At 37.6% G+C, this 21,681-nt stretch overlaps 1 long non-coding RNA gene across 1 annotated transcript in view; it reads left to right on the forward strand.

The window, feature by feature from the left end:
* The window catches only part of LOC139358865 (uncharacterized), a 54,717-nt gene extending 35,676 nt beyond the window's left edge, over nt 1–19,041 (forward strand). The window contains exon 3 of the long non-coding RNA XR_011614381.1: nt 18,921–19,041. This is a non-coding gene — a long non-coding RNA (uncharacterized lncRNA). The remainder of the gene's footprint in view (nt 1–18,920) is intronic.
* The last annotated feature ends 2,640 nt before the right edge of the window (nt 19,042–21,681 follow it).

Consider the following 21,681-nt stretch of genomic DNA (forward strand, 5'->3'; position numbering starts at 1 on the left):
TAGTGCTCACCCATATCTGGTTCTCTTCTACTCTCTGGACACATGAAATATACATTTCTCGGACCCTGAATAAGGATCATATTATATTTCTGGCTGGTAGACTGTAAGCGGAATTTATACATGTCGTTTTTGAGCTGCAGCTATGACTGGTCTGGCAACACTTTCACATTCTCCACCTATCACAGTGATTCTGAAAGGCACGTGTAGAGATGATGAAACTGCAAGATGGAGAATGCAAAGGTCTATAAAGTAATGTCTTGGAAAAGAGCTGCCCTAGAAAACTACTCAAATTTCAGCAGACTTTGCATTAACAAGAAACTCTTTTAAGGGCTAAGCCACTGTGTGTTACAGTTTATATGTTACACAGTGTAACCTATCCCACCCTGACTACGTAGATTTCCAGTGCCTAGATAAAGAAGTCACTGTTTTTCCCTATGCTCTGACTTCATGCATCTAAATGAAGAAATTGAACTTCCTTGCCTCAAATGACTCTTTTAGGGTGTACATTCATTCTATAATTCTTCTCTAATGCCTGCCCTACTTACCTTGCAGATTTGCTGAGAGGGTGCTTTGAAACAGCAGTTGCATGGACCTTCCCATTGCATCCTTATAAACAAAATATTTTGTCAAAGTTGACGGTTTCCAAAAGAGTTCTTGCTATTTCTGAATTAAGCATTTGGAGTGACGTCAGTTTTAATTTTTAATTTGGCTATGTGCAAATCTTTATCCTTTTCAGTCAGAAAATTTGAACAGACTTTTCTCCTTGTTTTGCCAGTATTCAAAAGCACAATTTTGAGAGTGCAAAGAAGCATAACTGACTTAACAAGTCTGGAGACTTGTTAAGTTCTGCTCTCATTCTTCTTGACCTGCTTCTCTTCATCACCCAGTTGTGAATCTTACCTCTTGGTCTTTAGCTAGTATCCTGATTCTACAGATTAGCCCTGCCCAAAAGTGCCTGCCTGATAGTCACTGCCATGACTTGCAGGCATGCTTCTGTAATAATGCACACATACGGTCTTGATAGAAAAGAATCTGCTAGATCCGTCACACTCAGTGATGATTACAGAGACAGACTGAAGATCAGAATATCACCTTGGAAGTCACAGGTTAGAAAATAATAGCTGGTTGGTGAGAATATTTAATGATTTGCATCCAGACAACTTAAGACTCTAGTTTTGAATCTGCCACTTCCTATCAGGGCGACTTTTGGCAAGTTACTTAATTCTGTAAACTTCAGCTCTCTTCTGTGTAGAATGAGTTAATAGAAAGTACATTATGGTGTAGTTGAGAAAATAAGACAGCTTATATAAAGGACCCAGAATAATGCTTGGCTCCATAACTAGTTACAAATGCCAGTTTTCTCATTTATCTTAGATGAGAGAGGTAAGGGAAGATTATAGAGGGTACTGACCAAAGGGAAAGGCCTGGATAGAGGGAATTATAGGAGTAAAGCTATCATAAAGTCCCTGAATATCGAAAGGAGAAAGGAAGAAGAAAATTTATAATTCTAGTCTAAATAAAAATGATAATTCTTATAAATTATCTATTGATAATTTTGCTCTACACTAGCACTACACTATTTTTATCCAGAATGATGTTTAAAATTTCTTCCATTGGACTCATACTTTTTACAGATTTTTCCCAGTTGAGTTTCAGGTAGAGTAGATCTGAGAAATAGAGAAAGCAAATATCATTCTTTTTTTAAAAAGGAGTCCTAGAGAATCTAAAGATTTTTTGATTGTTCAGTAGTTAGTATCCAGACCATTAGAAAAACTCAGGTCTTAAACAACTAGTCAATAGACTGTTCGCACCTGTAAAGCCTTCTTTTCACTTGGTGTGGTGGTGTGTTGATCATCAGGTACGCAGATTAACAAGACAATTCCTTCTCTCAAGGGGATGAAAATTGGCTAAGAAAAAAAAAGATTTTTTCAGTCCAGCTTGTTAAATACTATATTGGAGATAAGCAAAGCTGTCAGTGGAACTCAGACATGGGGCACTTAAGCTATCAATGAAGAAGTGTTCCTGTGCGCATTCGTGAGATGGAGGTGGGAAGTCAGACAAGTCTTTCTGGTAGAGATATTCCCTAGCTCTGTCCAGCTAGTTTAATATTAGTTGGCTTCTCACATTTGAGTGAGGTTTATGATCATCAAACTTCTGGCCTCCATTTGGAAGGGTATGAACAATCAGTTTGTGCTTCTAAGCTTGATTCCTTCAGACTTTGAGTGTTTTCAGTTTCATGAGAACTTTGTTAAAATGCAGATTCCTCCTAAATGTTTAGCCTTATCAGTCAGCACCATGTTGGGAATGAATAAGCATTGCAGGATGTCTAAAGGAAGAGAGTTAAGAAAGAGGTTCAAGCAAGGAGATGGTGGTAATTGGAAAGATATACAACAGTTCCAAAGACAAACTGTATTAACTTCTCTTTGTGGACCAAGGTTAGGCAAGACTTCTGTCAACCAGTTCAGGGAATCTTTGGCTCAGTTCAACGCTACCTTCTCTATAATAAAAGCTAAGAAAAGTAAAGAGTTCATAAGTTCAGAGCATATTAATTAGAAAGGATTAAAGCCCATCAATCTATTTTTGTATTTGATAGCAGCCCTCATTGAGGCTTGTGGGACAATGATCAGGTTCTTATTGAGCCCAGCAGAGAAGGAGGACCCAATCTTGGTTTATTTCTCCCCCTACCCTCTTTAGTGCTTTTTTTTCCCTCTTAAATTGCCCTTTCCTTTGTTTGGTTCTTCATCTTCTTTGACAAGGAATTTAAAACCCTCAGAAAGAAAATTTAAAAAATAATTTACAGTAAATATTAATGACTTAATATGTCACGTCTAAATAAATTGTTAATGGCTAAATCAGCACAACAATAATGTTCGTAATTTGAACGGTGGAAGCCATAGACTTTAGCCTATAGGTAAATCACCCCTCTGCGCACTCATATAAAAGGATAGGCCCAACAAAAGTAATGAAACTGGGCATTATAATGGGATATTGGCCTTGAGACACGAGGAAAAGAAAATATATTTTTTAAATGAGTTGACGGATGTCTGTATTTCTACCAAGTCACTGATGTTGGAAAGCCAAATGAGAAAAGAAAAGAAAGTTTTTATCTAAAAACTGTGAGCCCCTTTAAATTATCAGGCCCAGAGAGGCAATAAAATGTGACAACAGTCACATCTTACTTCCCGTCTATGCTAAACGATTACCTCTTGAAGCCACTTGCTCCATAGGCTCTAGATTAACTGATGCCAAGTAGCCATAAAATGCCACACACTGGACACCATAACTCATAACCTATAGTTTAATAATGTATAATCAGGCAGTAATCAGTGTTATCTCTGTATTGTCCAATAGACTGCCAGGATGACTAAATAGTAGAAAGAGAGCTTTATTGTCAGTATCAGTTTGCAAACCAGGAAGAGGTAGTCTCTGGCATGTACCTAAGGTGCTCTCTCTTCAAAGAGTTAAAAGGCAGGCTGATTTTTATACCTCACAGGGTCTGTATTACACAGTAGACTCATACATACTCAGCAGGTTTGGGGGGTATGAGGAGAGTCAAGCACATGCACAAGGGGTAAACATATATGTAACACACATCCCGTGTTCACTTTAAGGTGGAGTTTTAGCATTAAAATAAGGTGGTGGAATTTGGCTCTTTACATCAAAGGCGAACTTTAGGAAGCACAAAGACAGTTTGTGTGCAGCCTCTAAAAGCTGACTGAAGTTGGATTAAAGTCTGGAGTTGCTTAAGAGGAAAGAATGTTTGTAAGGCCACTCCCCTGTCCAATCAGAGTTGTAGTGATCTGGGTTATAAATAAGAGGTATAAAGGGAATGACAGTTTGCCTGATAGCTCCTGTTGTGAGGAAGTTTTGCAAGAGTGAGGTGTTTTGTTTGTTTGTTTGTTTGTTTTTTGAAGCTGTAGGAATTTAAGTGGCCATGCCCAGCTGAACTCTGAATTCTGGGCCCATAGATAATATTTGTTTTCTTAACCTTGAGGTCTATCTTAGTTGATAAAGGACCATCTAGTTTGGTTTCTCAGATCACATTTGTAAACCAATGAAACTTCCTGTCAAACAACTTTGTATCAGCCTGCTCCTTGTTCCCTTTTACCTTTGAAAACCTGCTTGTCACAAGCCAAATGCAGCATTTCCCAGGGCAACTTGGAAATGTGTCCCAGCCATTGTCCTTACTTTGGCTCAAGTGAACTCTTCCATTAAAATTATATTTGATGCCTCGGCTTCTTTAGGGGGACATAAGTCATTTCTAACTCCTCTCTATCCACCGCTATGGACATTCAAACTCTTACCATGTTCTTCCAATTTTGAGTCTGACATGCTTCTTGAATCAGTTTTTCACCACTTTGCATCACCTACCACTTCTGATCTGCATCAAGCTGTCTTCTGCTCAAATCAGTAGAATAGTTCCTTACATGATCCTTCCTACCTTTAGCCTTGGCTCCCTTAGATCCATCTTCCCCAAAGTTTCCAGGTTTCAAAGGCAACATCTGATGATGCAAATTCTCCTTCAGTAGCTCCACATCTTCTTTAGATGATGCTCACAGCTTCTCCCCATTGCACCTAAAGCTTTTCATAGAATGATGATGAAGATGGCTAATTTTTACTGAGCATTACTATGTTCCAGATACATTGCATTAGATCTTTTCATGGGCATTACTGAATCTCTTAAAATAGTCCCCTAGAATAGATGTGATTATCCTGCATATGTCTCTTTTACAGAAGAAGAAACCACTTTCAGAGTTTATTTGCCAGGCTAGTAAGTGTTGGAAAAGAGATTTGGTCCCATGCCAGTCATTAAGCCTTCCCCTGAACATGTGCTCACAACTAGTATATTACACTTCCCTGCATCTCCTAAACCGAAATGACAAACCAGAACATTTTAGAGACCCAATGTGTAAAAATAATTGAATGGAAGTGATTTCAGCAAAAGTTCTTCTCTAATTCAGTTGGGAAGAGCTAAACTAGCCAGCCGTAAGGTTCAGATGAACCAGCGATCTCCTCATACTGATGTCCAGTGCCCCACTCCCCAAGGTAAATAGCAATAAGGAATGGATTTCCTGACCTCCTTAACTTGTCATAAAATTAACTTTTATTTGTTGTGGAATGACACTTTTAATACTTCTTTTGTAGAAGAAATCCAGGTTTCCTAAAAGCCACTGAGAAATAAACATTTTAAGTTAGGCCTGGTGGCAATGCACTTAAATCAGTAGTTGAATTTCATCATATTCATTTTTGCACTGAAATATTTGTTTCTGTAGCTATTGAAAACTTTTACTTTGCTTTTTTTTTCTTTAAATGATTTTTTATTTCAATTATGGAAACATAGAAAATAAACTTTCTGAAACCTGTATCTGCCAGAAATAATCATGGAAATCATTGGGCATGCCAATTGCAATGGTTTAACATCAACTGAAGGCCCTTGAAGCAGCCACCTGTGTCTTGAATTGTGCAGGAAAAACAACGTTTCAAGAATAGCTCATTTTTCCTGGAAATATTTCACAAAAACTCATCCTTTTTTATGGCTGCATAGTATTCCATGGTGTATATGTGCCACATTTTCTTAATCTAGTCTGTCACTGATGGACATTTGGGTTGATTCCAAGTCTTTGCTATTGTGAATAGTGCTGCAATAAACATACGTGTGCATGTGTCTTTATAGCAGCATGATTTATAATCATTTGGGTATATCCCCAGTAATGGGATGGCTGGGTCATATGGTACTTCTAGTTCTGGATCCTTGAGGAATTGCCATACTGTTTTCCATAATGGTTGAACTAGTTTACAATCCCACCAACAGTGTAAAAGTGTTCCTGTTTCTCCACATACTCTCCAGCACCTGTTGTTTCCATCTCACACCAGTTAGAATGGCAATCAGTTATTTCTTTTTAGCCAAGTTTAAGGAGAACCAAATAAAGTTGTCAGCTATTAATTTATTTAAAAAAAAACAACTTTTTATAACAAAGACATTTTTATTTTATACATAAGAATAAAAAGTTCATAAATTCTCATTTCTTAAAAAAAAATTATTTTCCCATCCTTTAATTTGCTTAAATGTGAAATTTCCATGCTTGGATTTATAAACCACAACAAAATCAAAACAAAAAGATAAAAATTAATGTTGAACCTACACAGTGTTAAACACTATCCACTGTAAAACACACACATTGAAAAATAATTTCCTTTTATTGCATTTCACATAATTTTACCCTGCTTAAAACATTTATCAAAATTTCTAATTATAATTTATAATGAATTGCATACAAACATTAATTGAAACTAAAATTCAAAATTTTCTAGCTTTTTATTCTAAGATCATTTTAGACATTACAAATGTTGCAAAAATAGTAAATATAAATCTTGTGTATCCTCTCAGCTTTCTTAATGTTAACCTCATGCATCACCACAAATGCAATAATAAAAATCTAGAGATAAATATTGACTTAACACTAAGCAACAGATATTATTCAAGTAGCTCCCTCTATCTGACTCATTCTTTTTCTGGTCTAAGATCTAAATCCTGGTCACACATTGCATTCAGTTAGCACATGTTCCAAGTTACCTCTAATTTGGAAGAGGTCCTCATTCTTTCTTTGTCTCCCATTATCTTAACACTGCTAAGGAACATAGATAAGTTATTTTCTAAAGTGTTTCCTAATTGGGGTTTTTATAATACGTCTGCATGATTAAATTCACGTTATGCATTTGGGACAGTAAAATAATAGAACTGACGCTGCATCCTTCTCAAAGCATTGTATCAGGAGGCACATGATGTTAATATGTCTTATTATTGGTGTTTTATTTTAAAATGTTAATATGCAAATATCTTTGGAAATACTTATAATGAAAAAATTAATGATCAATTGAAATGTACAAGGGGTGGATGTGTAGTTTTTCAAAATACTTGTAAAAATGTTTTAAGATCATAGTGTAGACAAATTTTTAGATATTTATAATGTGAAACAGATGTTGGATGCAGAAAAGGGTGTGGTCAAGATAGTTTTAAAAAATATTTAAAAATATGTTTACTTATAATTTATTTTTTATTTTTTGTGTGTTTCACATATATTACCTTTATCAATAATTTCATATATTAACTCCATTAACATTTTTAATAAACTATTTTTAAAGATTTACTTTTTACATGAATAAAACTTTTTTGCTATTGGGAAGATACCTGTTTCCTAGTGGGAATAATGCAATAAAAGGCAGAAATCCATTATTTTAAATCATTACTTATAAGAAACAAAATTGTCTATTAATATGTTATATCCACAAAGTAGAATTTTATAAGTTTTAAAAAATGATCATTATAATGGTTGACATATGTTGTTTACTATTTATGTTTAGTGAAAACACAACATTTCAAAATAACATGCAGAATATTCGTATACTTTTTAAGCCTGTATGTGTGTTTGCTTAGAATAACTTATAGAAAATGTTACTGTATTATAAAGTTTAACAATGAATCTCTCTGCATGTTTAACACATGTAGTTGTCATAGTATTTTGTATTCTCAGTTTGAAAATTCAAAATAAGAAGCAAAGCCTTAATGCTAGTTAAAAATAGAATATTTAGACTCTACTTGGATATCTACGTGTATGTATTAAATGTTCCCAATGAAAACACAAATATTTTTCAAATGGTAAGCATTTTCTTTCATCTAAAGAACATTAAATATTCAGATACATTATCCAGGTGTATATAGAAACAACAATCAATAGAGTAACTTTATACCCACCAAGTATTTTAGGTACATTAATTAGGCAGCAGTTATGTTTTTGGTGCGGAGAATACAAAGAAGAATGTTACATAGTTAACAGTAAGAGGAGGCCCAGACTTACATTACACAATATGCCTCAATGGACTAGATGCTGTGATAGACTTAACTAGAATTCAAATATTCTTCTGTGGGCTTCACACACATTAGCTTATTTAGTTTTCTTACGATGACACTTAACAGGTAAGTAAATAATACTTACATTTATTCATCATAAAACCAGAGTTCAGAGAAGTTAAGTGATTTTCTTCATTTCACAGGCTACAAAATGGTAAGGCTATAATTTTAACCTAGATCTTCAAATTAAAACATACACACTTATATTTGAATAACATTTTTATCTGTATTCCTGAAATCTGGCTACTGTTCATTTTATGAATGATGGTTTTTGGATGATTAACTACATATTCAATACTCATATTGATGTTAGTAGTCCTTTGTTTCTTTAACATAAAAATTTTAAATGAAAACATGACATAATATTTAATGTTTTTAATGGTCATAAATAAATAAATGGAGTCAATTTTTGGACTTTCCACATTTAGTATTTTTCCTTCATTACTTCATTGTAGTATGAGTGTACTCCCGGCATAAAACCCATAATATTTGGTTTATTTTTTGGTGACTCTATGAGCTCTTTGGGGGAGGGGTTACTTCATATTAATCTCTTTCTTTTATCGTTTAGATTACTCTCTGGCATGCATTATATGCTCAAAAGTTGTTAAATATTTGAATGGATCCCTAGGACCTAACTACATTACATTATTACCAACAAAACCTTAAAGGCTTAGTGATGTTCCCTATGTCTAGTTCAATTTCAAATTACATGCTTTATTAAAAGAGACCCTAAAATGTGTGTTTCTTGAAAGATTTTCCTTGATTTACTATCAAAATTATTATTTAACTTATTATTGTATTTTATAATTATATCCTTGTTTTCTTAATTTGAACTTCTTGGTTAAAATCTTAACTGTTACAAATATTTTAAACACTGGCATTACATGATAATATAATTCATTATCATGCAGATGTTAGAATATATCAGAAGTCAAATTATGGCTCAAGTAGGCCAACTACAATTGAAAGTGAATTTATCCTACAACGCACCCTTCAACACCAAATTTACAAAGGGAGTATCTTGTAGCTATGAGCACATTTAAGTGGATTCACATGATATATTCTTTATCTAATTGGCAATTCAAATGCACTTCCAAATACAGGTGCTTGGAGATTGTAGTTTTGGAAACCCATTGCAAAATATAACCCTTAATTACTTTCATTGTTTAAAAAAAGCAATCCAGTGTAAGCTAACACATTTTTTCCCAGTAAAGAAAGCCTAGGGAAAGCAATTTTATTGACCTAAAAGTAATGTGTGTCCATGAGGCAAGAAAATAATTATTTTTTCAAATAATTATTCTGGGAAACAGAGAAGAGATTAAATTTAATACTCCTCTTAAACGGGTCATGGAGTGGCATTAATAGGAGATCCAAAGAGACTTATGCTAATCTACTTTCTTGGCTAAAACTGAGGATATAAGAAAAGTGATTTCTAAAATAGATTTTAATCTCTAAATGTTTTGTTTTGAGGTGGTGTCTTGCTCTGTCTCCAGGGTGGAGTGCAGTGGCGTGATCTGGGCTCACTGCAACCTCTGCCTCCTGGGTTCAAGCAATTCTCCTGCCTCAGCCTCCAGAGTAGCTGGAACTACAGGCATGTGCCACCACGCCTGGCTCATTTTTTGTATTTTTTTAGTAGAGATGGGGTTTCACCGTGTTGGCCAGGATGGTCTCAAATTCCAGACCTCATGATCTGCCCTCCTCAACCTCCCAAAGTTCTTGGATTATAGGTGTGAGCCACCATGCCCGGCCATTTTTGTTTCTTTGTTTGTTTTGTTTTTGTTTTTGTTTTTGTCAGAATATACTTTATTCTTTTTTATACTTTAAGTTCTAGGGTACATGTGCACAATGTGCAGCTTTGTTACATATGTATACATGTGCCATGTTGGTGTGCTGCACCCATTAACTCGTCATTTACATTAGGTATATCTCCTAATGCTATCCTTCCCCCCACCCCCTCCCCTCTCCCCACAATAGGACCCAGTGTGTGATGTTCCCCTTCCCGTGTCCAAGTTATCTCATTGTTCAGTTCCCACCTATGAGTGAGAACATGCGGTGTTTGGTTTTCTGTTCTTGGTGATTGTTTGCTGAGAATGATGGTTTCCTGCTGCATCCATGTCCCTACAAAGGACACAAACTCATCCTTTTTTTATGGCTGCGTAGTATTCCATGGTGTATATGTGCCACATTTTCTTAATCCAGTCTGTCACTGATGGACATTTGGGTTGATTCCAAGTCTTTGCTATTGTGAATAGTGCTGCAGTAAACATACGTGTGCATGTGTCTTTATAGCAGCATGATTTATAATCCTTTGGGTATATACCCAGTAATGGGAAGGCTGGGTCAAATGGTATTTCTATTCTAGAACCTTGAGGAATTGCCACACTGTTTTCCACAATGGTTGAACTAGTTTACAGTCCCACCAACAGTGTAAAAGTATTCCTGTTTCTCCACATCCTCTCCAGCAGCTGTTGTTTCCTGACTTTTTAATGATTGCCGTTGTAACTGGAGTGCAATGGTATTTCATTGTGGTTTTGATTTGCATTTCTCTGATGGCGAGTGACAATGTGCATTTATTTTTTCATGTGTCTGTTGGCTGTATGAATGTCTTCTTTTGAGAAGTGTCTATTTATATCCTTTGCCCACTTTTTGATGGGGTTGTTTGGTTTTTTCTTGTAAATTTGAGTTCTCTGTAGGTTCTGGATATTAGCCCTTTGTCAGATAAGTAGACTGCAAAAATTTTCTCCCATTCTGTAGGTTGCCTGTTCACTCTGATGGTAGTTTCTTTAGCTGTGCAGAAGCTCTTTAGTTTAATTAGATCCCATTTGTCAATTTTTGCTTTTGTCGCCATTGCTTTAGGTGTTTTAGACATGAAATCCTTGCCCATGCCTATGTCCTGAATGGTATTACCTAGGTTTTCTTCTAGGGTGTTTATGGTTTTAGGTCTCATATTTAAGTCTCTAATCCATCTTGAATTAATTTTTATATAAGGAGTAAGGAAAGGATCCAGTTTCAGCTTTCTGCTTATGGTAGCCACTTTTCCCAGCATCATTTATTAAATAGGGAATCCTTTCCCCATTTCTTGTTTTTATCAGGTTTGTCAAAGATCATATGACTGTAGATATGTGGTATTATTTCTGAGGGCTCTGTTGTGTTCCATTGGTCTATATCTCTGTTTTGGTACCAGTACCATGCTGTTTTGGTTACTGCAGGCTTGTGGTGCGTTTTGTTTTGTTTTATAGAGAATATCACTATAGGTGATATAACACAAGATTTTATTCAGCCCTCTTACATTGTATTATCAGGTAGACATTAAGAAGCATGTGTTTGTTTACAGAGTTATGAGGGATTCAGTTTTGGACTCTGTCCCCCAAAAATACTAGGCTAGTTTTTGATGCCTCCCTTATTCTCTAGTGGCACATGGGAATTGTAGGTTCCAGGTCTTTCTCCTTAGGCGTTCTCTGTAGTCAGTGGTATCTGAGAACTTGGAACAAGCAGTACTCATTTTCAGGGCACCTTCAGGATTGCAGAATAATTTGCACAGTATTTTTCTGAGACAAGTAAGATTTCAGTATGAAATAGGTTTCAGTCTTTGCTTTGGTAGAATTCTTTTCAACACAAGTTTACTCTAAAAAATAAAGCTCTTTTCCCCCAAAAGTGCATAGTGCCATGACCCATTCTACTCTCCAAGGAGGCTGGTCCCTGTCAGCAGACACTCTTTGGAGAGCCACAGTCTCTCAGTCACAGTGACAACTTCTCCCATCCTCAATAATGGCCCTGGACTTATATGCAGAGATGCCAGGTGGCCATCAGGAACACGTGAACTTCCAGCCTGTCCTGCTCAGGAAACAGAGTCGTATTCACAGGGGTGATCCTTCCACATATTCTAAAGCCACTCCTTTGCTGTGACTGCCTGATACTGTGGTATGTGGCTGAGACACCGGGTGACTATAATTGGCCCATCACTATGACCCAGTCTGGGTAGCATAGTGCCAGCAGAGCCAAGGTCAAGGTCAGGTGAGGAGAGGAGTTGGTCGCAGCACAATTGAACCCCTTCACTGTTCATGTGTCAGCACTGAAAACAAACAGCAAATTTATTCCCTAAGTACTTCTATTGTCTAATTAAAAAGAAAATAGCAGGTTTGGAGGCCATACCTTCTGCCTATTCCAAAGTTCTCAAGTCACCCATGAAGTGATAGTGGCAATGCCTATTTATCCATGTTTCCCATGTTTGAATGTATGTTAAAGAATGAAAATCATAACTGGCATCCCCCAAAAGAGAGAACTCCTCAGCCTTGAACCTGCCATCCTGAATGGCCACTCTTTTTCTTCGTGAATCTAAGAGAATCTCTGCCTGTGGGGCTCTCCAGGGTAAACTGTGGGAGCCTGGAGTCCCTGACACTGTGCTGATCAGACTCTCCATCCTCAGCAGCTCCTTGTCCTCCTGAGAAGAACATTTGCATGGCCAGGACAAGGAGAAGGAAGCAGGGCAGGTGGGGCTCTCTGCTCCCTCAGCCCTGCTCCCTCAGGGAGCTGGTGAGACTCTCTGCTCCCTCAGGTGAGAGTGGACACCCCCCAGGCACAAGGGTCCTCAGGAGCACGATGCAGTTGGACAGACCCCTGCTGGTGACAGAGAGTGCTTCATGAAGACCTGCCCTGGGGCAGGAGCCCAAGAGCTAAGAGCTGCCCAGATGAGGCTGTGACCATGCCAGGAAAATGACCTCTCATAGGTGCTCCATCTCAACAGTGTTTCCAATCAAAACACGAAAGAGGATGATAGATTGGGGAAGAACAGTAATTCCAGGCACACTGGTTCTGCTTTTCCCTTTCCCACAGGAAACTGGGATTTGCCCGTGCATGTCCTCTCTCTCTCTCTTCTCTGCCTCTGTCACTGTCTTTCTCCTTTGCTTTCCTACGGACTCGGTTTATCTCTCTGTCTTTGTCTTTCTCTCACTCTTTCACTTTGTCTCTCTGTGTCTATTTCTGTCTGTCTCCTCTCATTCTGCCTTGCTCTGACTTTCTCTCTTTTTGCCTCTCTCTTCTTTTTTTCTTCTTCTCTCTCTCACACACACACTCTCTCTCTCTCTGCCTCTCCGTTTCACTCTCCCACTCTGTCCCTAGAATCTTGGCGACTGCCTGGGGTGGGGTGGGGTGGAGTGGAATGTGGTAGAAGCGATGCTGTGTGGCCTCCAGAGCTGGGTCATAACAGGAGACACTCAAGTTGGCCTGGTCGTCTCAGTTCTCTCTCTCACTCACTCATGCTCTCTTCCCCCGCCCCCACCCCCTGCCCTAGCTGTCTGTTTTTGACTTTTTCTCAGTCTCTTCCTCTCCCTCTCTGTCTGCCTCTCTTTCTTCTTCTCTCTCCTTCCCTCTCTGTCTCTCTTTTTTCTCTTCCCCCTCTCTTTCTCCTTGATTATTCTATGTCACTCCCTCCCTCCCTTTCTGTCTCCCTCTCGTCTTCTTTATCTCCATCTGTCTCTCTTTCTCTCCTCTCTCTGGGAACTGTAGGTTCCATTTAGACATGGACAGCTCAGATGAGGGGGTGTGGAGAAAAGTAATGAAAGGTCACAGAGAACTTGGAGCGGAACCAGCTTTGAAAGACCAAATTCCAGGCCTGAGAATGTTGCATTGTATTAGTGCAAGGTTGTTAACAAGAAATTAGTGCTGACGGTTGAAAGAGTGGATGGGGGGAGATGGGGAAAAGGAAAATGCTCAGAGATGGTTTTCATACTTTTAACTTCTTTGCTTGACTTAAACATACTGTTTCCCTAAAGAGGAGACCCCCTTCCCCTTAAAAAAATAAAAGAAACTTAGTGTTGGGCAGTCCCTTACTTTTGTGTGGCCTTGAGTTTGTGGACAGGATGAAAGTGCAGCTTTAATGACAAGGACTGTCCTGGAATGCTGACAGGAATAATGACCGAGCAGCAACTTCGTTTTCCACATCAGAGCAGGATTCATTTTCCACTCACCAACATTCAGAGGAATTTCCCCCGTCTCTGATTTGGCCTTGTGAATTTTCTGGCTCGTAATATCTCTGAGCAGTAGCAAATGTCTGGAGGGGAAATATCTGGTTGATGAAGAGAAGCAGCTCTTTGTCTCTCACTGCAGTTTAAAAAAAAAAAACACAGATTCCTAGTTTCTTGGGCATGACTGCATTTTGATCAAAACCAGGGGCTGAGAACAGGCTGGGCGTTGAGTGGCTGGGCTCTTCCTTCAAACCAGCCCATTTAGGGACATGGCTATGGCCGAGGAGTAGGGGACAGAACAGACCTCACAAAAGTCCTTGCCAGGAGGAAAGATCGGAGATGGGCTAAGCTCAGTTCCTTGTTTCCCAAGAGGACCACGGCAATTTGGTGAGCACAGCCTCTGGAATGGTGACAGGGTGCTGCTTGAGGGGCAACTCTCAGCTGGGCAGTGTGACCCTCGCCGTCCATGCCGGCAAAGTGATGTCCTCTTCAGATGTCCCAGCCAGTGGCTCAAGGGTCCCATACTGCAGTGGATGCAGCGCTGGGCTGCAGGGGAGGGCTTGGTTCCCAGTGACCTCACTCCCTAGAAGCCATCAGCATCGCCTAGCTTCTCCACGTGGGGATGACCACTGAGATTTGGGACTCTACCTGAAGGTGAAGAAATACATTTTTAAAATGACAAAAATAGGCCCGGCACAGTGGCTTACACCTGTAATGCCTGTAATGCCAGCACTTTGGAAGGCCAAGGTGGGTGGATCACCTGAGATCAGGAGTTCGAGACCAGCCTGGCCCACATGGCGAAACCCCGTCTCTACTAAAAATACAAAAATTATCCAGGCATAGTAGTGGGTGCCTGTAATCCCAGCTACTCAGTTGGCTGAGACAGGAGAATCGCTTGAACCTGGGAGGAGGTGGAGGTTGCAGTGAACCAAGATCACGCCACTGCAGTCCAGCCTGGGCAAAAGAGCAAGACTCCATCTCAAAAAATAAATAAATAAAATGGCAAAATACCTACATTTAATTTATTATTATGATAATCAAACACTCATTAGTAGCTCCTGCTATGGGTCATGCTCTTTAAAGGCAAAAAGTACAAAATATAGTCCCTGCCTCAAACTGCCTATGTGTGGAGAGGGGCCACGCACATTTAGAAAGGATAATACAAACTAGCATCTTAGGGTTGCTCAACTCAAGTTATTCTTATTAGATGTGTATAAACATGCTTACCAGTTTTGCATATATAAATAGCATCTCACACTGTACGTGAAGTGAGAAATTGGAAAGTCTTTCCCTAAGTGTTTGCCTAGCTCTTTAAATAAGTTATTTGATGATAAGCAATTTACTAGATTCCAAAATTCTGAATTCAGAAACACATGGACCTTTGGGAAAACGGATTTGGTCATCAGTAAATATATGTTCCTGCCCGTGGGCAAACACTGAGGAAAATGTACCTTTGCTGGTATGAAAGGAGAGGTGACCCTGTGGCTTCCAGCTGCTCTGCTGACCCAACAGCATATAAGAGGAGCCACTGAGCCCACCCACTAACCAGGGCTGCTGCCTCCCCACAGGGTCAGATGCCAGAGCAAGTCCCTGGGGGTGCTTCCCATGAGGTGGAAAAATTTATCTCATTCATGTTCTTTTCAACCAGTGGATCTTGCATTGTACTGATTTAGGAATTCAACTGGGCGTAGAGGAAGGTGACTTTTTCCTGGATTCTGGAGGGTCTTCTGCCAAACAAAGGTGCTTTTGCACAGAAGGAGGTGCAGGTGCAGCTGTCGGGTGATTTCTCATGGCAGTGAAGATGAATGGCTACATCACGCCTCAAGAGATGATGCGTGTATTTTAATGCCTCTCTTTGTTAATACAAACTTAAAAAACAAACTAGAAAACAAGTTGCATGCATTTCTGGTACTGAACTGATGGTTATAAGGTATTAAGGGCATAAGTACCATACCTACCCCATTAGACAAGCAGGTAAGGAATTTCCCTTTCAGCTTTATCTGACAAGCTCTTCCCCTGGGCTACTCCAGTCAGAATCTTGTCTGCATTCCACTGTTTCATCGGTAAAACTCAAACTTTCCTAGAATCTTTGCCAATACTCACTCACTGGAAACCTCTTTCTCTGGCTGCAGATACAATTCCATTAACACAAGATGAGGAAATGAAGGCTAGGACTTAAAACAAATATTGCTTCCACAATACAAGATTGTGGAGCTTGTATTTTCTAACTTGTGTATTAGAAACAAAGCCATCACTTTCTAATGTTTCTAATGTTCAGAGACTATTCCTCACTTCTGCTTAATACATGTTACTGAGATCAATTAAAAAGTGTCTAAGTTTATATATGGTGTTTTATTAATTTTAATTTTACTTTACTGGGTACATAATAAGTATATGTATGTATCAAGCACACAAAATGTTTTGATATAGGCCTGCAATGCATAATAATCACATCAGGGAAAATAGAGTGTCCCTCCCCTCAAGTGTCTGTTCTTTGTTACAAACAATCCAATTATACTTTTAGTTTAAAATGTACAATTAAATTATTATTGTCTATAGTCACCCTGTTGTGCTAGCAAATACTAGATCTTATTCATTCTTTTCAACTTTTCCTTTTGTACGTATTAACCAACCCCACCTACCCTGTTCCCCTCACTCCCCTTCCCAGCCTCTGGTAACCATCCTACTCTCTCTCTGTGAGTTCAGTTGTTTTGATTTTTAGACCCCATAAACAAATGAGAACATATGATGATGTCTTTCTGTGCCTGGCTTATTTCACTTAACATAATGACCTCCAGTTCAGTCCACATTGTTGTAAATGACAGGATCTCATTTTTTATGGCTAAATAGTACTCCATTGTATATATGTACCACATTCTCTGTATCCATTCATCTGTTCATGGACACTCAGCTAGCTTTTCAAATTTTGGCTGCTGTGAACTGTTCTGCCACAAACATGGGAGTGCAGATATCTCTTCGATACACGGATTTCCTTTCTTTTGTGTATATACCCAGCAGTGGGATTGCTGGATCATATGATAACTCTATTTTTAGTTTTTTGAGGAACCTCCAAACTGTTCTCTATCATAGTAGTTGTACTAATTTACATTCCCACCAACAGTTTACAAGGTTTCCCTTTTCTCCACATCCTCACCAGCATTTCTTATTGCCTGTCTTTTGGACATAAACCATTTTATCTGGGGTGACATAATATCTCATTGTAGTTTTCATTTGCATTGCTGTGATGATCAGTGGCGTTGATCACCTTTCCATATGCCTCTTTGTCATTTGTATGTCTTCTCTTGATAAATATCTATTCAAATTTTTTGCCAATTTAAAATCAGATTATTAGATATTTTTCCCACAGAGTTGTTTGAACTCCTTATATATTCTCTTGTTAGATGGTAATTTTCAAATATTTTCTCCCACTCTGTGGGTTGTCTCTCTGTTTATTATTCCCTTTGCTGTGCAGAAACTTTTACTTGATGTAATCGCATTCATCCATTTTTGCTTTGGTTGCCTGTGCTTGTAGGATATTACTTAAGATACTTTTGCCCAGACCAATGTCCTGGAGATTTTCCCCAGTGTTTTCTTGCAGTAGTTTTATAATTTGAAGTCTTAGATTAAAGTCTTTAATCCATTTTGATTTTTAATATAAGAGAGAGAGGTCTAGTTTCATTCTTCTGCATGTGGATATCCAGTTTTCCCAGAACTATTTATTGAAGAGACTATCTTTTTCCCAATGTATGTTCTTGACACCTTTGTTGACAATGAGTTCACTGTAGGTGTGTGGATTTGTTTCTGGGTTCTCTGTTCTCTTCCATTGGTTTATGTGTCTGTCCTTATGCCAGTACCATGTTATTTTGGTTACTGTAGCCCTGTAGTAAAATTTGATATCAGCTAATGTGATTCCTCCAGTTTTGTTCTTTTTGTTTAAGATAGCTTTGACTATTCTGGGTCTTTTGTGATTCCATATACATTTTAAAATTGTTTTTTCCTGTTTCTTTGAAAAATGTCATTGGTATTTCGATAGGGATTGCATTGAATTTTTAGATTGCTTTGGGTAGTATGGACATAACAATATTGATTCTTCCAATCCATGAACATGGAATACCTTTCCATTTTGTGTGTGTCCTCTTCAATTTCTTTCATCAGTGTTTTATAATTTTCATTATAAATATATTTTACCTCTTTGGTTAATTCCTAGGTATTTGATTTTATTTGTGGCTATTGTAAATGGGGTTACTTTTTACGTTTCTTTTTCAGATTGTTCACTGTTGGCATATAGAAATGCTACTGATTTTTTTATGTTGGTTTTGTATCCTGAAACTTTACTAAATTTGTTTATCTGTTTGAACAGTGTTTTTTTGGTTTTCCAAATGTAGGATTGCATCATCTGCAAACAAGAATTTTCCAAATATAAGATTGCATCATCTGCAAACAAGAATAATTTGACTTTTTCCTTTCAAGTTTGGATGCCCTTTATTAATTTCTCTCGTCTGATTGCTGTAGCTAGGACTTCCAGCGCTATGTAAATAACAGTGATGAAAGTGGGCATCCTCATAGCGTTCTTGATTTTTTCTCATTCAGTATGATACTATCTATAAGTCTGTCATACACGGCTTTTATTATGTTGAGATGTGTTCAGTTTATATCTTTTTTTAGGGTGTTTATCATGAAGGGATGTTGAACTTTATAAGTGCTTTTTCAGCATCTGTTGAAATAATCATAATTTTTTTTATGCCCCTCTAGTCTGCTGACTCTGGGTCCAGTTCAGCACACTCACCTAGGAGTTGCAGTTCTTGTGGCCTAACCTGCCTTTCACGTTAATTTAGAGCCCTAGAGCACTTTATAAAGCCCACAGTGATGAGGCTTGTGGGAATTCAAGTTCAGACTGCTGAGACCGGTGATTCCTTATGGCTATGGCTGGTTTAAATGCTCTTTCGTGGGCAGGTATCAGCTGAGTTTGGTCTGGTTTCATTTTTCTGGTATAATAGGGCCACACTGAGTTCAATGCCTCATAATTGTTATGCTCTCCCACTCCCCAGGGCATAAAGCTGCTGTCTACACCACGCCATCACTACTAAGGGTGTGAGAGAATAGTGGCATCAGTGATTCAAGACTGTTTTTCTTACCTCTTCAGTGCCTCTTTCAGCAATGTGTGGTTAAAACCAGGTAATGTGAGTGCTCACCTGATTTTTGGTTCTTATGAAGGTGGTTTTATTGTGTGTAGATAGTTGTTAAATTGGTTTTCTTGCTGTGGCAGGGACGATCAGTGGAGATTTCTTTTCCACCTCTTGCTCTGACCGCCAATCTGTTTTCTTTTTTAAAAAATCCCTAGGTTTCTAAAATTGGGCTTAGAGGTTCAAATTCTTGAGCAAGTAGGTCCGTCCCAGAAATCTATTTTCAGTCAAGTAGAGAAATAAACACTCTGCCAGCCTCAATATTTCTTCTGCACACAACACAGCCAGTGTACCATTTTCACTGAACAGAAACACTAATGAATTTCCAGAATACCATGGTCTAGTATATGATCCCAGTCCTCCAGTGTAATTTACATTCTAAGATAATTTAAGTCCATGAATCAGAATTGTCCGTAAGCCCTTATGTGGTGATATTTAGGAGAAGCAAGGGAAAAAAAAAAGAAAAGAAAAATTTTAACAGAATATATTCATATTAAAATAACCAAAATTACAGTTGCACCTCCTAGCAATTCTGTATATATAACAGATACACAATAAATATCAATGAAAGCATTAGCAAGCATATGGGCTAATGTTGCCCCTTAGAGCAGAATGGCCACAGACAGGCCTGAAACCCATCCTCTCCATGCTAGCTCAGTGTGAAAGCTCACAGCCCCACATGTGCTAAACCCTCTTTTTTCCTTTACATCAGAGTTTAGTTTTCAAACCTCTGAACACCTGACTCTCATATATTGAGAATGTGTCAAAAGATCACATTTATTTAACTCATTAAGGAGAAAACTAGCAGGCGAAGGATGGCAAAGCTGTTTCAAAGGAGGATATGAGGACACATACAAATGCACGTGTACACATTCAATGGGGAAAAAAATGCTGCTTTGGGGGTAATCATTTCTACCACATAGAAGTCATTTTCATACCAAGTGGGCAAAAATTATTGGTAACATCAATTTTGTATTAAGTTAACATCTAACCTTACCAACTCTGGCAGTAAATAATAGTAAACAGTAAGCACACCAGCTACCATTCACTAGAACATCAAATTATTATTAGGTGTGATGGAATGATAATGTTTGATTATGACTATCAACATTTTTGCCATTCTCCTTTTTTTATGAATTTCTTTAATAACCACAGCATACAGAATATATCCCAATTCTTAAAATACTGAAGAAGGTTAATCTTTGAGCAAAATAAAATGGCACATTACCCTTTTGATTTCAAATTAATCATAAATAAAATAATTCATATTTAATCTTTCAGAAACCTTTTAACTTTCTATGCATAAAAAATAAATATTCCTCTGGATCTAAGAAATTTTTAAATAAAAACATATTTTTCATGCACATCTCCCACTCTGCGTGTTTTCAAAATATGAACAATTAACTAAGGAAATAATTTGCATTTAGCTGATGGTAAAAATAGTTTATTGTCAGAGACTGTTATCTGCATATGGAAGGAAAAGAAGATCCAAATAGAAGTCCCATACATGTTAGTTATATTTACACCTAAGTGCTTCGTTTTCTTTTTGAGCAATTGTAAATCGTATTGTATTTTTAACTTTGGTGTCCATATGTTCATTGCTAGTACATAGAAATACAGTTAAATTTTGAGTGCTAAAATTGTATCGTAAGACATTATTAAATACACTTGTTAGTTGCAGTTTTTATAGTTTTTTGTGGTGGTTTTAGATTCTTTGAGATTTTCTACATAGACAACCATGTCATTTAAAAAGAAATACAGTTTTCTTTCTTCCTCTCTTATTATATGCCTTTTATTTCCTTCCTTTCCTCATTACACTGGCTAGAAATTCCATGACTATCTTGTCTAGTGATGGTGAGAGTAAACAAATTTGCCTTGTTCTCAATCTTAGGGGGAAGCATTCAATCTTTGGTATAACAGTATACAGTATACCATTAAGTACAGTTAGCTGTATGTTTTTATAGATGTTGTTTACCAAGTTTAGATAGGTCTCTATATTCCCATTTTTCTGACAGTATTCGTCATGCATAGGTATTGAATTTGGTGAATTGCTTTTTCTGTCTTGATTGATATCATCATGTGATTTTTATTCTTTAGTCTGTTATTATTGTGATTTACATTGATTCATTTTGAATATTGTGTTAGCATTGCTGGCATAAACCCTACATGTTGATAATATACGCTTCTTTTTATATTTAGTGGTTCTGTTTGACAATATTTTGTTATTATTGTACGCATAAGGGATATAGTGTAGTTTTAATTTTTATATTGACTTTCCTAGTTTTAGGATCAAGGATACAGTAACTTCATAAAAGTAATTGGAAAGTGTTCCCTCCATTTCTATGTTCTGGAAGAGTTTGTGTAGAGTTGGTATTACATCTTTGAACATGTTGGCAGAATTCTCCAGTGAAACCATTTGGAACTGGGGATTTTGTTTTTGTGAGTTATTACATTACAGAATCTCTTTAATAGCTATAATGCTATTCAAATAGTCATTTTCATGTTGTACGAGTTGTGGTAGATTTTACTTTACTAGGATTTGGCCCATTTCATTAATGTTGTCGAATATGTATGTGTAGGTTTACTCATAGTACTCCCTTATCCTTTTGAGGTCTGTAGTGATAAT

This window comes from Macaca nemestrina, chromosome 15 (assembly GCF_043159975.1).
Source record: "Macaca nemestrina isolate mMacNem1 chromosome 15, mMacNem.hap1, whole genome shotgun sequence".
NCBI classification, from domain to species: domain Eukaryota; kingdom Metazoa; phylum Chordata; class Mammalia; order Primates; family Cercopithecidae; genus Macaca; species Macaca nemestrina.